The sequence below is a fragment of the Bacillus rossius genome, chromosome 6, assembly GCF_032445375.1.
Source record: "Bacillus rossius redtenbacheri isolate Brsri chromosome 6, Brsri_v3, whole genome shotgun sequence".
NCBI lineage: Eukaryota > Metazoa > Arthropoda > Insecta > Phasmatodea > Bacillidae > Bacillus > Bacillus rossius.
In genome coordinates, this window is record NC_086334.1 from 15,052,701 (window position 1) to 15,061,187 (window position 8,487).

Consider the following 8,487-nt stretch of genomic DNA (forward strand, 5'->3'; position numbering starts at 1 on the left):
CAGGTGAAATTTGATGCGTGACGTTTTAAAGATCGAAATAAAAAAATGTTAAGTGAATATCTGTGGAAACTTTTGAGACCAAACAACCAATGCAAGAGGGCTATAGAACCAACCAGGTTCCGCCAACAAACAAACGTTAGTTCCGTCAAAGCTTCGGTCTCTTCCCGGGTCGTTACCACAACGCCGAACGTACAATAACGCCGAATAGCATAACGCCGAATGCCAAATTGACCGCAACGCCGACAGCTAGAAAACTGCTGTGTACCACAACGCCGAAATACAGTAACGCCGAAAAATGTACCACAACCTAACCTAACCCAGGCTAGCCTAACCTAGCCTAACCTAACCTAACCTAACCTAACCTTACCTAACCTAACCTTTGTGGCAGTCCTGCAATGACATTTTTCGGCGTTAAAGTATTTCGGCGTTGTGGTACACAGCAGTTTTCTAGCTGTCGGCGTTGTAGTCAATTTGGCATTCGGCGTTATGGTTTTCGGCGTTATTGTACGTTCGGCGTTGTGGTGCGTCCCCTCTCTTTCCCCGCTCATCGTCTTTCAATGACCTTGATGTCTACGAGATCGTATGGTCTGTGTCACGCAACTTGTATCACAATTCTTCAGTTCTCAGACATTAGTACCACCAGTCTACGCATCCTTCAGTCACTAGTTTTGTCTCTTTCAATGGTATTCGTAAACAAATTCACGAGGTTGTTGGTGCACGAAAACAAGCGCCATGTGATGCTCTGCAAGCGACAGTTGAGGGAATTGGTGCCAACGCCACTGCTTTTTGAGAACTGTCGAATTTGAGGCAAGTGTTATAATGACACAATATACTGCGTGCCGCACGCAGGGGAGGGGTGGTGGTTTTGGGGACTCTTCTGCGGGGAGCTCTACGGGAGAAATTCCCTGGTCAGATGAGTAGAGCTGGGCTCCGCAGTCTCTTGGTCGAGAGGCCGCCCACTCCGTCACAGAATACAGGGACGTGACTAGACTCATTTCCACGCGGAGCAAGAGTTCATCTTGCCACCCATCCCTCCCCCACATTTGTTTTGTATTCAAACCAAACAAACCACAACCTTTCCCGATAAACCCCTAGTATCGTCACCACATATTAATTTCACTATTCCGAATATTTTTGACACAGCTCAGACTAGAATTATTTGTAGTCATTTCGTTTTAAGTTGGATGGTATGCGAAAAAAAAAAATATATATTTTACGATACTTATGTGTGTATCTTTCAACACAAATAAGTCAATTCACCTGCCCTCCAACGTTTTCTTTTTGTGTCCTAACCCAACGATATTCAAGTAAATGTATACAGTAAAAAAATTACTTTGGCACTTAAGACCCTCCTTTTTTTTCGGAATTTTTCTAATCCCTACTCTTAATATACGGTGTCTGACCCGCCCTATTAGTAGAGACCGGAAAAATTCGCGAATTCATTTCGCGATAGGCTAAAATACAAATAGTTATACCTCAGTGCTGTCTCTGCTATTGGCTCACAACTCACCTGGTTGACTCTGGGCCAATGAGAAACGCCTGACCAAAGATTTATCGAATCACAGGCTGCTACGTTGGGACGTCTCACAAGACAGCAGCCAATGAGTGGGTGACATTTGACCGAGTGTACGTAGAACTATGGAGTTCATCCTGCAGGTCATTGAACCCGCGAATTTTTCTGGGTCTCTACCTATCAGATAACTGTCGAGCGAGCGTCCAGCAGCGACATGGACGCTTTCTGCCCCGGGGGTCGCTCTCGCCCCATTGTCTGCCCCCTGCCCCCTCCTGCTGCACGGCTGGTGCGCTGCCCTCGGCGGGCGCTAGGAATAGCCGCGCTAGTTGGGCGGGCTCGTCCGCCGCCCAGGTGACACTGGATAGGGCCTAACGCCGCCCCCGTTGTGGTCGCTTCCCTCTGCTCCCGCCACTCCTCACGGCCAGGCTCCCACTCATCAGAGTGCAACACTCCTACACCGCGCATTATTATTTGTTTTATTGTAAATGAATCATAAATATCCATGCGAAACCACAGACATTTCTAAATTTGTACATTTCCCCGAAAACCGCTGCATCACTGAAAAATAACGCCCGCTGCGATACTGGGTTCTGATTCTTGCACGAGCATCCATGCTTTACAATCGTTAAATTAATTTGTAAACCATTTCCTGAATAGCTTTCCAGTATGAACTTCGCACTCAATAAGCATGATCAACCAAATAATTTCATATTATTCAATATCCAATTATCTAATCTAGTGTTTAAAAAATATATTTGGACGAAACATCAATTAGAATATAAAATTATGCGCCAATTTTCGTAGGAAATGTTCAATATTATCTTTAAAAAAAAGACGTATTTTAAAAATTTATTGTACAAAGTTGGTACCTATATATTTCGTGTTGTGTTACGAGCTATTTTATGGCAACTGGTTTCCAAAGTAATCTTTTGTGAAAGTACAAAAACCAAATTTGTGTAGTTATATAACGAAAGTTACGAACGTATAAAATTGTATCGTAAAATTGAGATCTTTTGTATTATCCAAAAAAAAAAAAAAAAAGTCACAATATCTTTCTTGCAGCAATACAAACTATTTCTTGGCAACTGGTTTCCAAAGGAGTGAGATGTCGTCCGTGCAGTTGCGAGGAAGGAACTACGGAGGACACCCGGCGCCGGGAACGCGCGGGTAATGACGGACTCGAAGGCTGGCTGACTGCAGGTCCGTGTCTCGGGCGAGAGGCCGGCAGCTGGCGCGCGAATGTGATTCACGGGCCTAGGTGCGCGGCCGCGGGTTATCCGCCTCGCTTCCCGGGAAGTCAGCCGTGGCACGGCGCTCGCCTACACACGGGCTCAACCCGCGTCGAAACCCGGAGACACCACAGCGCCCCGATCAAAGCTGAAATTTACGAAGAACAGGGATCCTCTTCGTAAACTGTATAGCCAACCAGAAACAAGTTGTAATTTTTTATTTTTATTTCCTAACCTAAATTAAAACTAAGAGTATTTGGGAGGGGTCTGGGTAGGGAAGACTCTAAGTGCGCCTCAGGCCGAAGCCTATACGCTCTAAGCATGCAGGTTATGAATAGAGCCACGGAATTTTCGCGGATTCATTTGGTCGCAAGCTAGAATGCAAACCTCCACACTGTCGCACTGTGTCCGTGATTGGACCGCAGTTACCTGGACACGCCCCTCTACGACCGTGAGCCATCGATGTCCAGCTAGGAGAGAAGTAAGCGAATCAGGTAGTGCCAAATAACAAGGATAAAAATGTTCTCGCTAAGAAATCAACCAATGGGAAAGTAAACATGGGTCGAGCACACCTATAACTTTGAATTCTATCCTTAGGCCAGAGGAATCCGCGAAATTTCCGGGACTCTAGTTATGAACCATGCAGGAGAGGAAGCATGCATCATGTGCTAGGATGTGATTGGCCAGCCATGGCAACGTTTTAGCCATTACTAACTCCCCTCACTGACTATTCTAGGTTAAAAACTAGATGAATTGGGCCCAGGTAAAACCTGCATAGACACAGGGAAAACCCTGGGCACTTACATGCGGGATGCAAAATTTCATGCATTAATTACATGCGGGTTGGCTACGGGAATAGAAGGATGGCTCAGGAAGAAGAGTTGGAAGAGTAAAAAATATCTACTAAGCAAGGGCGTGCACTTTGACATTTTTGTCTGCATTGGGGGTTTGGGCATAACTGGTTGTTAGGGGGCGACTATCGTCGTTTCCCGCCAGGCTGCCAGCCAGCCAAATTAGTTGAAATTAATTATATGACCGCAGCAATTTTTTTTTTCTTTTTCCTAACCTAACTAAAACTAAGTGTATTTTGTTTGGGAGGGTCTGGGTTAGGGAAGACTCTAGGTGCGTCCCAGGCCGAAGCCTTTACGCCTATTCATGCTGGGTTTAAGCCATGCAGACAAGGGAGCATGCATCGTGTGCTTGTTCGGGGATTGGCCAGCCATGGCTGCAATTGGCGCCATGACTAACTCCCCTTCTTAAATACTAGACTATAACTAGATAAGTTGGGCCCAGGTAAAACCTGCATAGACACAGGGAAAACCCTGGGCACTTTCATGCGGGATGCAAAATTTCATGCATTAATTACAAGCAGGTTGGTTACAGGAACAGAAGGATGGTTCAGGAAGAAGAGTTGGTCAGAGTAGAAAGAGTCTACCATGCGGGGGTTGGGCGCTTGGACGGTTGTGTCCGCTTGTGGTGTTTAGGGGCACTGGTTTTTTGGGGGCGACTTAGTCGTTTCCCCCCAGCTGCCAGCCAGCTGAAAGTTAATACTATTTTGTTTCCTAATTCTAAATGACATGTGTTGTAGCGCATGTGTGAGCATTAGATGTTTTAATTACGTTAATTACCCGCGAGCTGAGACAAGGGCCTTACTCCGGAGAAACTATAGCTTCAGGTCGCCTGTCGCCTGTCAATGGCTGTCGGCACTTAGAGAAATTAGTTCGTCCGTCATTGCTTAACCCATTATCACAGCATCTACGCATCAATAGCTACGAATAATTAATTTAAGTAGTGTGCCCGCAAGTTGATGTGTCGGGACAAACTCTAGAGAGGACATAGCTTCAGATCGCCTGTCGCCAGCAAAAGGCAGTCGGTCGGTTAGAGAAATTGCCCACTCCTTCATTGCGAATCCCTAGCAGCAACTTCCTACGCTTATTTTCTACGGTTTGTGTACTCTTAAATATTAGCTGTGATGTGTGTGAAAGCTGCCAGCATACTTGTGTGAAGTGCACTAGTGTTTTTGTGTAATTTGAAGGCGCGACCTGCCCTCGCTATGCTAAAGCATAGGGCAGAATTTTCTCGCCGGTCCGCAACCGTTTGGTCGGGGTACCGCTTTTTCGGGTAAGCTGCGTCGAGCGTGGCCGGGTGACCGCGTATGCGCGCTGTGATTGGCCGCAGGGTGCGGCCAATGACAGGTCACTATGGTGGTCGGTGCGCGAGTACCATTTTCGGTCGCTTAAACTTAATTATTTCATCCGGGTCGTATTGTCCGAGTGATGAAACAAGTGGGTTTTGATTTGTCGCACCGCTACTAAAAAAACTTTTGAAAATAGGTTGCGGACGGTGCAGAGAACTGTGCGGGTCGCGGGCTCCACGTGGCGGCGTGCGGCTCAGGTTGAACCCCGCCATGCTGCAGGGATAGGCGGGTAGCGGCTGTAGGGACCCGCCTGCGCCTGACGTCACTCTGACTTGCTGGCATCTAGTACGGGAGTATTCGGGCAGAGGGCAACTAAACGGAGGTTGAGCTTGTTGTGCACCGCGCCACGGGCCATATTCGCTAGAAAATTATGTTCTTTCAAGTACGTAATATTTTAATTACTTGTGTAAATCAATATTGTTAAACAGTGGTATATGAGTATTGCTTTAGCTGTGCAGTTAAATATATATTTTTTTTTTACTGGCATAATGCTTTTCACGCTAGAGTTTTGACAGGGTAGTTATTCGTTACGAATTATTATTTAGTCAATTAAATTGCATAATGTTAAAAGCTTTTATTTAACTTGCAATGTATGTATGTATGTTTGTTTGTTCGGGTGGAATCTTTGAACTCAATTTTGAAGTAGATATCTTCAACCGATTGAGCTGAAATTTTGTATACACGTTTAGTTTGGATTACAATGCACGATATGGTTGTGTGACATTATTCTACACCAATATGGCGGACCATCCAAGATGGCAGAATAGTTATTTTTAATGCATTTCTACAATATGGATATCAAATGAAAGGGCTTGTTGAGAGTAACTCGGAAAATCATTTGACGTCATTCTAAATCCAATATGGCGGACCATCCAAGATTGCGGAGTAGTTATTTCTAATGCACTTCTACAATATGGGTATCAAATGAAAGGGGTGGTTGAGAGTAACTCGAAAATTAATTTGGCGTCATTCTAAATCCAATATGGCGGACCATCCAAGATGGCGGAGTAGTTATTTTTAATGCACTTCTACAATATGGGTATCAAATGAAAGGGCTCATTGAGAGTAAATTGAAAAGTGAGCACCAAGCTGAAATAAGTTTGACTTGTGCAATTTGGCGAGATGGGCGTCATCAGCATTGGTCTGCAACCTGTCTAGGAGAAGGACAACTCCGAAACCAAACTCGGAACTGTGTTTCGTCAGACACAAGTAAGCTCCAAGCGGAAATAAGTGGCGCATTCTCCCAAACACCCAAGTCAAGGTGAGGCCGTGCCGAGGACTGAGTGGCATCGGGGTGTAATATGATGTCGTGAACGTACCACCTCAGGGCACCTGGGCGAACCCTGTTGTATATGAGCTCTTAACCTTCTAAACGAACTCTGGGAGGGTCGACGAATATTTATTCGGTACTCGTGGGAACAAAATGGGAAAAACAGAAACATCAACACAAAGGAAAAGAAGACTGGAAAAAAAGAAATAAAAACGGCAGGAAAAGCTTGCTAACGAAGGCAATGACGCAAAACGCCAAAGACTTAACAAAATACGTGATCAAGACTATAGCGTAACACCTACTCAACGAAAGTTAACGCTTGATAAAGCTAAACAACGCATGCAAAGGTTAAGAGCAGGGGAATCACAGGAGGAACACGATTCACGATTTGAAAACATTCGTGAATACGTATCTCAAATAAGATAAAACCAATCCGTTGAACAAAGAGAGGTTCGATTGAGTAATTCAAGAATATATATATATATATATATATATATATATATATATATATATATATATATATATATATATATCACAAGTTAGAGCAGACGAATCCACGAATTAAGTTATTTACGAACGCAAAACTCTCAAGTTAGAACAAACGAAACTCCTGAACAGCGAGAGACACGTTTGAACAATTTAAGAATGCATAGCTCTCAAATTAGAGCAGAGGAAACTCGTGAACAGCGAGAGGTTCGTTTGAGCACTTTACAAGAGCATAACTCTCAAGTACGAACAACAGAAAAATCGCTAATAGAAGGTTTTACTAAAACCATAAATACATTTTGTGACAAAGTTTCGAGGTTTGTACTAAAAGATGTTATCCAAACCAAGTCACTAATCACAAAATTAATTTCAGTACAACTTTGTATCTACCAGAAGAATTAGCAAGTAAAGGAATTATATTGCTATGTCACCGTTGTAAGAAACACCTTACTAGCAAAAAAAAACTTCAGGGCCAGCCAAAGCATACTGGAATAATTTAGATCCTGGTAAAGTACCTGATATAATAAAAGAATTAACCCAACCTGAACAACGCTTATTATCACGAATTATACCTTTTGTAAAAATTGTAAAATATGATGGTCTATTTGGACAATATGGGTTTAGAGGGCAAGCTGTACTTTTTGCACAAAATATATTTGAATTTACTGAAAGTCTGCCTAACATTTTGCCTAGATCAACTGACAGTATAGGCACGGTTGTCATTACAGAACATTTAGAAAACTTAAATATATCGCGGGAGTATAACATATCACGTCCGCGTGTATACGAAGCATTGAGGTGGCTCATCAATAAGAATCCCCTATATCATGACGTAATTATAAATAACGATGCACATAGCTATATTGCAGGAAGATCTTATTCGTGTAACCCAAGATATTAATGACAGAAATATTCAAAATAATAATCAAACATTATTAGAACTAGCTACTGAATCAGCTGTAGACGAAGCAAACAACTCTAATGTTGCTTATACTGTAATCAGTAATTCACTACGTGTTTTACGAGCTTCTTGGCATCAAGGGAATAATCAAGTTTTTAATGCAAACCATGCAGGCAGGCAATGCTGTGCTATGGTGAGCAAAGCAAGAGCAGCAATGTTACCACCACATACATGGGCTAACAACATACTTAATATAAATATGCTCGAGGGGGACGCCATGTATGCAATAAATTAAAATAAAAAAACTTTTTAAAAAAAGCTTTTATTTAAACGCTCTAAAAAGAAGAAAATAATTTTTTCCTTAAAAATTGTAACTTATAACTTCATTATATACCATTTATATGATCATAAAAGCTTGTCGCGCGATTTGTAAATAAACTAGTCCCAATTTAATTATGAAAATGATCTGCACAGTTTATTATATTTTCAATTTCAATTTAATTAAATACTGATAGGTAATTAAACCTCGCGACACGCTTTTATGATCATAAAAAGTGATATAATGAGGTTATAAGTTGATAGTTAAAATTTTTAAGGAAAAATTTATTTTCTTCTTTTAGAGCGTTTAAATAAAAGCTTCTTTTTTTTAAGTTTTTTTGCTTTTAATTTATTGTATTATAACTAAGAGCCCACGAGCGTGTAAATATGTTAAGTCAAAATAAGAATAAACTACTTAAAAAAAGTTCAAACGGTGAACATGTTGACATTGTTCATTCATTATACGGCAGAACATTATAAAAGCCTATGAATGCATGGCAGTATATATATGTAGCCTGTAGTCAATATCTATTGCACAAAAAAACAATGATAAGGTGATATTTGCATAACTAC